At 43.0% G+C, this 12,964-nt stretch overlaps 1 protein-coding gene across 8 annotated transcripts in view; it reads left to right on the top strand.

The window, feature by feature from the left end:
- Window positions 1-12,964, top strand: part of LOC140390285 (macrophage mannose receptor 1-like) — a 181,856-nt gene that overhangs the window by 87,131 nt on the left and 81,761 nt on the right. The window lies entirely within an intron of this gene.

The raw sequence follows: 12,964 nt of genomic DNA, 5'->3' as shown, positions 1-12,964 counted from the left end.
ATATTTACTCAGCCTCTCATCACAGGACAACTCCTTCATCCCAGGAATGAATTTTGTGGACTTTCATTGTGTCACCTCCAATGCAAGTATATCCTTACTTAAATTTGGAGACCAAAGCTGTATTCCAGATTGCGGTCTCCGCAAAGCACTGTATAATTATATCCAGGAGGCAGTGGGGTGGTGGTATTGTCACTGGACTTGTAATCCAGAGACCCACATTAATGCTCTGGGAACCCAGGTTGATTGTTGTGAAAACCCACTTTATTCACCAATGACTTGGGGAAGTAAATCTGCCATCCTTACCTGGTCCGGCCTACAAGTGACTCCAGACCCACAGCAATGTGGTTGACTCATAAATGCCCTCAGGGGCGGGCAATAAATGCTGACCCAGCCAGTGATGCCCACATCCCATGAACAAATAAAGAAAAAGAATCTACCTGCAATAAAGGCCACTATGTTGTTTGTCTTGCTAATTGCTTGCTCCACCTGTCATTAACTTCCTGTACGAGTACACACCCGTTGCTCTGGACATCAATATTTACAAGTTTTGCACCTTTAGAAAAAATTCTGCTTTGCTATTCTTCCCACCAAAGTGAGTAACCTCATGCTTCCCTGAGTTATACTCCATCGGCCGTCTTGTTTCCCGATCACTTAACTTGCTCAAATCTCTTTGCAGCTCCTTTGTGTCCTTCTCACAGCTTACATTGCCACTTGTATCATCAAGCAATCTTAGAAACATTTCTCTTGGCACTCTCGCCCATGTCATTAATATAGATTATAAATAGCTAAGGCCCAAGCATTGTTTCTTGTAGCACTCCACTTCAGGTTACAGCCTGTCAACCTGAAAATGTCCCTTTCATCCCTACCATGTGTTTACTCTCCGTTAATCAATCCTCTACTCATGTTAACATTTAACCCCCAACTCCCATGTGTCTTTATCCATAGAGCCCCTACAGTGCGGAAGGAGGCCATTCGGCCCGTTGAGTGCACCGACTCTTCAAAAGAGGATTCAACCTAGGCCCATTCCCCTACCCTATCCCCGTAGCCCCATAACTTAACCTGCACATCTTTGGACTGTGGGAAAAAACCGAAGCACCCGGAGGAAACCCACGTGGAGAACGCACAAACTCCACACAGACAGTCACCCCAGGTCGGAATCAAACTCTGGTTCCCTTGTGCTATAAGGCTGCAGTGCTAACCTCTGTTCCACCATGCCTCCCTTTATCTTGTTAAATATCTTTTGGAAATCACAGAACACCACATCGACTGGTTCATCTGTAATTATCCTACGAGTTACATGCTCAAAAAACTGGAATATATTTGACAACAATAACTTCCTTTTTGAATAAACATTTTAGCTTTTTCTGGCCATCGCATGATTTTCTCAGTCCATTGCTAAGACTTCCAGCACTTTCCCAATGACTGATATTCGGATAATTGACCTGCCATTCGCTGATTTCTGTCTCCCTCCTTTCATGCATGGTGATATGACATTTATCAACTTTCAGTTCACTGGGACCATTCGAGAATTGAGAGAATTTTGAAGAGTCTTAGAGCATTCACAATCTGTGAAACTATGCTGGATTTTCATGCCATTCACGATGGCAGTATCTTGTGGTCCTGCCGATTGGGCACCCAGGCAAGGGGTGTGATCAACGTGTTATGGGCCAGGGCTTAGAAACTTCAATGTGTATCATGAAGCTCACCTGACCTATAAGTTTTATGTTGAATATGGCTCGGATGAGCACAAGAGCTGACACTTCAGGTGTGATTCTTCAGACTTCCTCGGCACTTTTATCAAAACAAAGTTTATTATAAGAATGTAGTTAACATATATAAAACAAAAATTTGGTATCAAATACAAACATAAAGAAAACACAACAGCTACAGTAATCTGTGTATAACTCTTAATGAATCCCGCTCAGTAGCTGTTCCAATTCAATAACAAAATCCAATAAACCAAAGCCCCGTTCAAGGGCGTGGCCCAGCACACTGCAATCTCACTTCAATGGGACTGGTCCTTTCCCTGAGATTCTGATCCAGTTTCAACCAGCAGATTCAAAACTCCTACCAGAAAGCAACTCTATCTTTAAAGTTACCAAGGCAGATTGCCACACCCAATGTGCTTTCAGTTCCCGAGAACAGCTTTAAAATGAAAACAGGGAAACACTGCTTCTCTTCTGCAGTCCAAAAGCAACAAACCAAAACTGAAACCCAAGCACTAAGCCCCCTCTCACCTGACAGCCACAGCCCAGCTCCACCCACAAATGATATCATTGAAGCCGTGCTGCAAGACATGTGGTAAGACCAAATCTTTCTTCAAGGGGCACTCACATGACACCTCCCTCCCCAAATAAAACAAACCATCAACTTCGAAGATGGTTTCATTTTCTAAACCTTTTCACTTGCCCATTACTAACATGTGACAATAAACATGCATACATTTAAAAAAAATCAAAACAGGTAACATTGACAGTAATATAGTCCATTTCACTTCTTTGTCTTCCACCATCAAACTTTCTTCTCTTTATCATATTCGTGACAAAGCATCGGCTATCAAATTAAATGGCTGTAATAATAGACTCCATCGAAACGGTCTGGCATTTTTATTTTTGAATTTCTCCAAAAATGTTAACGGATTATTGTCAGTATATATAATTGTTCAGACGAATTGCTGGTAACATCAATGTGAAAATGTTGCAAAGCTAGCATTGGGCTCCTTTTCAATTGTCGAATACTTCCTCTGGTGATCATTTAATTTTTTGGAAAAATATCCAATTGGCCGCTATATTCCTTTGTCGTCTTCTTGCAAGAGCACAGCACCTACACCCACGTCACTCTCATAATAGCCACTTTGAATGGTATTGTGTAATTAGGGGTGGCCAACACAGGAGCAGTGGTTAACACAGCCTTCACGCCATCAAATGCCTGTTGACACTCTGCCGTCCACTGACGTTTGGTACATTTTTTCTGGAAATCCGTCAGTGTAGCAACCACACTGCTAAAACTTGGCACTAATTTACGGTAAACACCACAGGCCAATAAATCTCATTATTTCCCTTCGTGTCAAGGGTATTGGGAACTCTCCAATAACTTTTATTTTCTTATCCCGTGGGACCATTTATCCATGTCCAATTGTCTGACCGAGAAACGTGACTTAGGCTTTTCCAAACTCACTTTTGGCTAGGTTTACCACCAAACCCACCACCTGAAGTCGATTGAAAAACTCCCATCAGATGCTTCAAATGTTCTTTCGATGTCTGACTAAAAAAATCACCAGATCGTCTATGTACACCGCACAATTGGGTAATCCTGAAATGACTTTGTTCGTTAATCATTGAAATGTGGCTGCGGTGTTTTTCATGCCAAATGACATAACTTTGAATTGGTATAAACCATTTGGAATCACAAAAGCTGAAATCTCCTTCGCCCTTTCGGACAGAGGTAGCTGCCAGTAACCGGTGAGTAAATCCAGTCTGGAGATAAAAGTTGATTGTCCCACCTTCTCAATGCAGTCCTCCAGCTGTGGGATAGGATAAGAGCCTGCTTTTGTAACTGCATTAACTTTTCTGCAGTCTACACTCAATCGTTGGGTACCGCCCAGTTTCGGTACCATCACTATGGGTGAGCTCCACTCGCTGCAACCCACTTCAACTATGCCATTTTCGAGCATACTTTCAATTTCCTTTTGAAACTGCCAATTTTAAAGGGTTAAGTCGATATGGATGTTGTTCAACTGGATCAACATTTCCCACATCTACATCATGTATAATGAATGAAATGAAAATGAAAATCGCTTATTGTCACAAGTAGGCTTCAAATGGAGTTACTGTGAAAAGCCCCTAGTCACCACATTCCGGTGCCTGTTCGGGGAACTGTACGGGAATTGAACCGTGCTGCTGGCCTGCCTTGGTCTGCTTTCAAAGCCAGCGATTTAGCCCTGTGCTAAACCAGCCCCTGCATTTTAGTACCATTTTAGTACTTCCCAACTTATTTTCACAAACTTGCCCATGTGATATTAATAACTCTTTCAGGGCAGTTCATTTTCCCTCTGGAAGATAACTCAATAATTTATCCCAATTTTTAAGAACATCCTCATTATTCAATTTAATTTGAGGAATTTTAAATTCAGAGTCATCTGGATTTGGTTCTTCACTTTGAGTCATAATTACTAAAACCTTCTCCTTTTGCTCCCCTTCCCTTTCAAAATACCTTTTAAGCATATTCACATGACACACTCGGTGAGTTTTCCTTCTATCTGGCATTCTTACCAAATAATGCACCTCACTCAATTTCTTTTCAATCTGATAAGGTCCACAATACCTTGCTTTTCAAGGTTCACCTACGACTGGTAACAATACTAAAACTTTATCTCCACTAGCAAAACTACGTACTTTTGCTTTCTTGTTCACTTCCTGTTTCATCACATGCTGTGCAACTTTTAAATGTCGTCTAGCCAATTCACCTGTTCTCTTTAACCATTCCCTAAAATTTGACACTGAATCCAATAATATAGTTTCAGACTGCTCACTCACCAATTTCTCCTTAATCAATTTGAGCAGTCCTCTCACCTCATGACCAAAAGTCTGTTTCAAAGGACTGAATTTGGTTGATCATTAGGTGTCCCTAATTGCAAACAGTACGAATGGAATTCTTTTATCCCAATCCTCTGGATAATCTTGACAATAAGCCCTCAACATTGTCTTTAACGTTTGATGCCATCGTTCTAAGCTCCCGGTGATTCTGGATGGTACGCAGTTGAATTTAAATTGTTTTACCCCTGAGCTATCCATAACCTCCTTGAATAACCGAGGTAAAATTTGAACCTTGATACAGTTGTATTTCTGTGGGTAGTCCATGTCAAGTAAAAAATTTAAGTAACTCCTCCACAATCTTTTTAGCTGTAATATTACGTAATGGAATGGCCTCTGGAAACCTAGTGGGCACATCCATTATAATCAAAAGATATTGGTTCCCACTTTTCATTTTATGAAGCGGTCCTACGTAATCAATTAAGATCCTTGTAAAAGGTTCCTCAAATGCTGGAATGAGTAATAAGGGTGCTGGTTTTATCCTCCCTTGAGGTTTCCCTATCACTTGACATGTGTGACATGATTGACAAAATTTAACTACATTTTTATGTAGTCCAGGCCAATAAAAATATTTTTGTATTTTAGCTTGAATTTTCTTTCCTCCCAAATGACCTCCTACTGGTACATCATGTGCTACTTGCAACACCTCTTTTCTATACCCTATTAGCAATAACGCTTGATGAATTTCTGCCCATTTTGCATCTGCCTACATATGTAAAGGTCTTCATTTTCTCAGTAAGAAGTCTTACAGCACCAGGTTAAAGTCCAACATGTTTGTTTCAAACACTAGCTTTCGGAGCACTGCTCCTTCCTCAGGTGAATGAAAGATATGTTCCAGAAACATATATATCGACAAATTCAAAGATGCCAAACAATGCTTAGATTACATCTTTACAGATCCAGAGATGGGGTAACCCCAGGTGTGAATTGTGTCAAGCCAGGACAGTTGGTAGGATTTCGCAAGCCCAGGCCAGATGGTGGGGGATGAATGTAATGTGACAGGAATCCCAGGTCCCGGTTGAGGTCGCACTTAATGTGTGCGGAACTTGGCTATAAGTTTCTGCTCGGCGATTCTGCGTTGTCGCGCGTCCTGAAGGTCGCCTTGGAGAACGCTTACCCAGAGATCAGAGGCTGAATGCCCGCGACTGCTCAAGTGTTCCCCGATATGCATTGTCTGGCATATTTCAATTTGTCTATATATATGTTTCTGGAACATATCTCTTCATTCACCTGAGGAAGGAGCAGTGCTCCGAAAGCTAGTGTTTGAAACAAACATGTTGGACTTTAACCTGGTGTTGTGTAAGACTTCTTACTGTGCTCACCCCAGTCCAACGCCGGCATCTCCACTTCATTTTCTCTTTCAGACCTCATTTTTAAGGTAATAACATTCTGGTATACACTCAGATTCCTGTACCGTATATGCTTTCTGATACATCCGTTTTATTTCTATATCTTTCTGTTGGAACTCTGGCAACTTTCCTGAACTAAAAATATCCGCCTCATCCTCCACCTGTTCTTGTTCTTTTCCAACCATCTGATCCAAAATCGTTTCTGATAATTGAACTTCAACTTTAGCTTCACTCTTTAATTTTTCCTCTTTATGTTCTCTTAACCTGTGACTTTGTGACCTTGTTACTGCACAATCAGGAAATATCCAGGATATTTGTCCTTGAAATTCAGTTTTTGATTTTCTATTGGCTTATCACCCACTTATCAAACTACATAAGTCCTCATCTCTTACCATCAAAGATTGACTCACTCCCAATCTCTTAAAATTTTGACTTCTTTACCTACTCCTCTTGGTACACATGAGTAAACTTTACGCACACAAGTAAATTCTTCAAAGAGATCTGGCACCTTCTTATCAATCACCTCTTGATCAGGCTGTACATTCTTTTGTACCTTCTTCGCTTCAATAGGGCTTTCCTTTACCACTTTAACAAACCCTAATGGCTTGTCCTGTTTTACTACATCAGCCTTCCCAGTACTTTTCTTAAACCCCCAACACTGTGACTTTACATTGCCTAATTTATTACAGTAAAAACATCTGAAACTTTTCATTTCTCTTCGAACCTCCTGGATTTCTTTTTGAATCTGAGGTACACTATCCTTATTGTCTCCCTTTAGATCTCCTTTACCATTACCACCTGAGTATTTCTCTTTTCCCCAGTTTCTATCCTTCACAGGCTGAAACTAATGTTGAAACCAAACTTTGATTTATGAACTAATTCATAATCATCTGCTATTTCTGCTGCTAATATCACAGTTTTAACCCTCTGCCCTTCCCCACGAGTTCTTACTACATAAGAAATTGAATTTTTAAACTCCTTGAAAATTATAATTTCTCTATACTTTTGGTTCAAAGCCCTTATCCACCAATCAGAATTACACTGATCCTTTCAAAATCTAATAATAATAATCTTTATTGTTGCAAGTAGGCTTACATTTACACTACAATGACGTTACGTGAAAAGCCCCTGGTCGCCACATTCCGGCACCTGTTCGGGTACACAAAGGGAGAATTCAGAATGTCCAGTTCACCTAACAGCATGTCTTTCGTGACTTGTGGGAGGAAACTGGAGCACCCGGAGGAAACCCACGCAGACACAGGGAGAACGTGCCGATTCCGCACGGACAGTGACCCAAGCCAGGAATCGAACCTGGGACCCAGGCTCTGTGAAGCAACATGTATGGTTCTTTCCTTAAATTTCTAAACCTTTGTCTGTTGGCTTCAGGCATTAGTTCATATGCACCTAAGCTGGATTTTTTCACCTCCGAGATACCTCCTCTGATAGTGATGCAAACATTTTACGAGCTCTACCTATCAACTTTGTTGAATCAGTAATACACATGTCCTGTGGCCATTTCATTTGTTTAGCCACCTTCACAAAAGAAATGAAAAAGGCTTCTACATCCTTCTCATCAAACTTGGCAATGCTTGGACATATTTAAATAGGTCCCCACAAAACCTTCAACTACAAAGCTCTTGCCCTTTCTCACTATCCTCTTCATTATCCTCAGACTGTACCTTTATCTTTACCTCCAACCATCTTTAAAAAAAAAAAGTTTTTAGTGTACCCAATTCATTTTTTTTACAATTAAGGGACAATTTAGCGTGGCCAATCCACCTAGCCTGCCCACCTTTTTGGGTTGTGGGGGCGAAACCCACGCAAACACAGGGAGAATGTGCAAGCTCCAGACAAACAATGACCCAGAACCGGGATCAATCCTGGGACCTCGGTGCCATGAGGCAGCAATGCTAACCGCTGTGCCACCATGCTGCCCTACCTCCGACCATCTTAACTGATGTTCACTTTTCATGACCATTGTCCGAAGTTCAAAGTCTCTCTCTTTTTCCCTTTCCTCTCACTCCTTTTCTTTTCCCCTTCCCGCTCTCTCCTTTTCTTTTTCCCTTTCCTCTCTCTCCTTTTCCTTTCCCCTTTACTCTTTTTCTCTCGCTTTTTGTTCTGCCAGATCTATTCTTTCTTTTTCCTTCATTTCAAATTCAAGCTGCTTTAATTCTTTTCCATGTTCAACCTGTGTCACCTGTAATTGGATTCTTGCCATTTCCAATGATTCTGACTGTGTCTCAGGAAATGTTAAATGCTCAGCTACTGCTGCAATTACTTCTCCTTTCCGTACTTTGTCAGGCAATGTTAACTGTAAAATTATTGCCAATTCTAAAAGCCTTGTTTTAGTCACCGTTTGTAAGGTACTGCGCGTGACCATTATCACACACAAAACTGAGCCTCTGAAAGAGCCATTGCCCACAACAAACTCCCTATTCAAACTTGAATACAACACCTAAAAAGCGAACACAAATGTGCTCACCCCTTTGAGTTCACAAAGCCAACCCAGTCACGAAATATAGACTTTTATCCGACTAGCCCCCAATTTGTAATGGTCCAGGGCTTAGAAACTCCAAAGTGTATCATGAAGCTCACCCGACCTATAAAGTTTATGGTGAATTTGACTCAGATGAGCACAAGAGCCTTCATTTCACGTGTGATTCGTCAGACTGCCGAGGCGCTATTATCAAAACAAAGTTTATTATAATAATAATAAGCTTTTTATTGTCACAAGTGTGAAGTTATTGTGAAAAGCCCCTAGTCGCCATATACCAGCGCCTGTTCGGGTAAGCTGGTACGGGAATTGAACCCGCGCTGCTGGGCTTGTTCTGCATCACAAACCAGCTGTCTAGCCCACTGAGCTAAACCAGCCCATGAAGTTACTGTGAAAAGCCCCTCGTCGCCACATTCCAGCGTCTGTTCGGGTAAACTGGTACGGGAATTGAACCCGTTCTGCTGGCCTTGCTCTGTATTACAAACCAGCTGGCTAGCCCACTGGGCTAAACCAAGAATGTAGTTAACATATATAAAAAACAAGAATTTGTTATCAATTATAAACATGAAGAAAACACAACAGCTACAGTAATCTGTGTATAACTCTTAATGAATCCCGCTCAGTAGCTGTTCCAATTCAATAACAAAATCTAATAAACCAAAACCCCAGTCAAGGGCGTGGCCCAGCACACTAATCTCACTTAAATGGGACTGGTCCTTTCCCTGCGATTTTGATCCAATTCCAACCAGCAGATTCAAAACTCCTTCCGGAAAGCAACTCTATCTTTAAAGTTACCAAAGCAGTTTGCCACACCCAATGTGTTCAGTTCCCGAGAACAGTGTTAAAAAGAAAAAAGGGAAACACTGCTTATCTTCTGCAGTCATAAAGCAACAAACTGAAACTGAAACCAAAACACGAAAAACCAATCTCACCTGATAGCCACAGCCTAGCTCCACCCTCAAATGACATCACTGAAGCAGTGCATCAAGTCATGTGGCAAGACCTTCTTACCTTTCTTACCTTGACAAATGGGAAACCCCACTGACAACGGTTGGACCAGAAGATCCCGCCGCTGGCCGTTAGCGAGCCATCTGTCGCCGCTGAGGAACACGCTGTGGAGGGGGATGAAAATTCTGCCCTATGTCTTTTAGAATCCTCGGATGAAGGCCTGGAGATTTGTCAGCCATTAGTGGCTTAGGTTTCTCCAATATCTTTTCTCTGCTACATTACTGACTCAACTCTTCCCTACGATTGGTTACCTTCTTGCTTGCAGCTGCTATTGTGACAAGAGACACAAAACATTTGTTCATAGCCGTTGCCATTTATTCATACCACATGATAATTTTTCCTGTCTCTGCCTCCAAGGGACCACCAATTGCTTTAGCTACTCACCTCCTTTTTCATATTGTTAACAGCCTGTCCAGTCTTTCATGAAGTATACAACCTCTCAGTTCTGATATGATCCTTTTAAATTATTTATTCCACTCCCATCTCCAGTGATTGTTATGTCTGCTTGATAATTTGCAAAATAGAAAGTAATTTAGGAGGTCTATAGATATGGAGCTGGCGAGATGAAATGTGGAAGTCTGTCTGTAGTTGCACAGAAAAGCCGAGAGCGGTACAACAGAGGCCCTTTAAGCCACACCAACTCAGTGTGAAGACATAGTTAATGGGTACACAGTTAGTTTCCAACACAAGCATTGTCGCAGGAATTAATGATATGCAGTTAACAGAAAATTAGCCAGTGGAACGATACAGTTGTTTCGAAGATGGTGAAGAACGGTACCCGTCACGGTTAACTTTTCCATGCAACCCGCTGCATGTTTTGTGGCAGCAAAGGCGGCCTATGATTGGCCGGCAGTGGGATCTTCTGGGCTTGCCATTGTCAAAGGGGTTTCCCATTGAGTGCACCCTTCGCCGCCGGGAAACCCGCAGCAGAGGGTGCACCATCGATGGGACCGGAAGATGCAGCTGGCGTGAATGGCTGGCTGGGAAATTCCGGCCATTGTCACCGCTCTGAGATAAGACTGGATAACAACATTTTACATTGACCTCATTATCTGATTTTGCCCCCTGACTTTCAGTGAGATTGATATTTTGTTGGTGTTAAGCTGTGAGATGCTAGTGTAGGAACGGAGCACATTTCTGTTCGAGTGCTCAACCTCAGCTTTGAAATATCATAGTCTCGGGATGAGCACATCGCTGGCTGGCAAGGTCACCAATCATTGACTATCCATTGTCACCCATTAAAGAGGTGATGATGGGCCATCTTCTTAAATCACTGCAGTCCACGTGGTGAGGATGCCCCCGCAGTATAGAAAACTGTAGGATGCTGCAGGACTTTATCTCAGTAATGGCCAAGGAGTGGGTAATGTGTGTCCATGCCAGATAGTGCATGACTCAACAGGGGAGCATTGAGGTGGTGGTGTTTCCATGCATCTGTTGTCCTTGTGGGTGGGTGGGGGGCAGGCAGGGGCAGGCAGTGAGGAAGGGGAACTAACTCTGGGAGTGCTTGGCAATTGGGGAACCTATAACTAGGGGTGTGCGGTCCCAGGATACGGGATTGGATATCTAGGACTGAGATAAGGAAACATGTCTTCACCCAGAGGGTTGTAAATCATTGAAATCCTCTCTGAGCAACTGACGTGTGGATGTTCTGCCACTGGTTCATGGCTGAGACCAATTGATTTTCGGGCAACTTTAGGAATCCAGGGGGGTGGATAGCGGGTAGGAAGGTGGGGTCAAGATTGAAGAGCAGCCATGATCTCGTGGAAATGGTGGAGCAGGCTTGAGAGGTCCTCCTGGCCTTCTCCAGCTCCTATATTGCCGTCTCTTCATTGTTGCTGGGTCAAACACATGGAACTCCCTCCCTGGCAGTGCGGTGGGTGGACCTACACCTACACACACTGCAGTAGTTCAAAATGGCGGCTCACCACCACCTGAATTTGCGGGGGTAGACAATAAATGCTGGCCTTGCCAACGACGTCCACGTCCTTTGAAAGAGCTGAAAAAATAATTAGCATGTTCTCCTCACAGAAATGTCTTGCGCTCTTCCACCTGATATCTTTCTGATGTAGCCTAAGTGCTGTTTACGCTTTCACAAAACCAGTCCACACGTTTGCTCGGTGCGCGCATGTTTTACGAGCGATGTTTGTGACGGCCGTGCTTCTAAATGAATCTTCCGCCCCGATTTCAGAGTAACGGAGAAGAGTTTGGCCCCCCCCTGCTCAAGAGGGGAATAAGCAGATGGCAGATGACGTGGGTTGCTCGGAACTTCCCTCCAAGCCCTGAGACGGAGTCTTGACGAATGATCCCTGTCCTCGGAAAACCGTATCAATTCTCTGATTGTTGTTGCCTTGCCTCGGCCTCCCCGTTCTGCCTCCGTGATTGCGGGATTGCCACAAGCTCCGCCCAGAAACTGACCACCTCGTGACAAAGTGACATTTTTCCTCGCGCCCCTCGATGGCCTTTGGAGAGACTTGTACGTTTATGCTCGTGATCGAATGCAGCCGGTTGAGTGAACAGTGTCGGATTCCATTGACTTTTGCGGCCAAGTTACTGTGTCGAATGAAGGACTTGGGTAGTTAATCTGAGCTCCAAGAATGTGATTTTTTCAATAGAATGACGTGAGTGGGGACAAAGAGCAGGAGTTAGGCCGTTCAGCATCTTCAGCCCGCCCCGCCATTGAATAATATAACCGCTGCCTTGTTCACCTCAAATCTGCATCTCGCCTACTCCAGATAATCTATCACTCCCCTTGCTTACCAAGAATCTATCCACTTTGGCCTTAAAATAATTCAAGTACTCTGCTTCCCACTGCCTTGCCAGGAAGAGTGATCCAAACAAACGAGAACATTGGTCCTTGTCTTTCTTTCTGTCCCATGTCTTCTATGGTAGGGGTTGAACCCGTGCCCCCAGAGACTTTGGTGTAGGGGAGGGGAGGTGGGAGGTGGTCTCTTCATTATTAGTTCTGTGACATCACCACTCTGCTGCAATCTCCCCACTGCACTGAATGTACAACAAAGAAACAGGCCATTTGGCCCAATTGGTCCGTACTGTACGCCCCACACGAGTCCACTCACTGAGTCCACTCCATAAAGAGCTCCAGTAAATTCGTCAGACTTGATTTCCCCTTCATGGAAAAACTGGAGACTCTGCTTGATCGGATTATGACTTTCCAAATGCACTGCTATTCTCTCTTTAATGATCGATTCTAATTTTTCCCAATAACTGAAGTTAGTCCAACTGGTCTGTAGTTCCCCACATTTTGCCTCCTTCCCTTTTAGAACAAAGGTACCTTGTAGCTTATAACTTGGCAGTTTTCCAATTCTTTGGCACTGTTCCTGAATCCAAGGATTTTTGGAAAACGACTAGCAATGAAGTGGCAATCCTTTAAGATCCTGGGGTGCAAACCATCAGGCCCAGGTAACTTGTCAGCCTTTAACCCCATTAGTTTATCTAAAACTAATTATCTGGTGAAGGGTTTTATTTAATTCCTCCCCCATATTTTTTACACTTTCTGACTTGCG

The sequence above is a fragment of the Scyliorhinus torazame genome, chromosome 14, assembly GCF_047496885.1.
Source record: "Scyliorhinus torazame isolate Kashiwa2021f chromosome 14, sScyTor2.1, whole genome shotgun sequence".
In the NCBI taxonomy this organism is placed as follows: Eukaryota; Metazoa; Chordata; class Chondrichthyes; order Carcharhiniformes; family Scyliorhinidae; genus Scyliorhinus; species Scyliorhinus torazame.
This window is presented reverse-complemented; position numbering and strand designations above follow the sequence as displayed.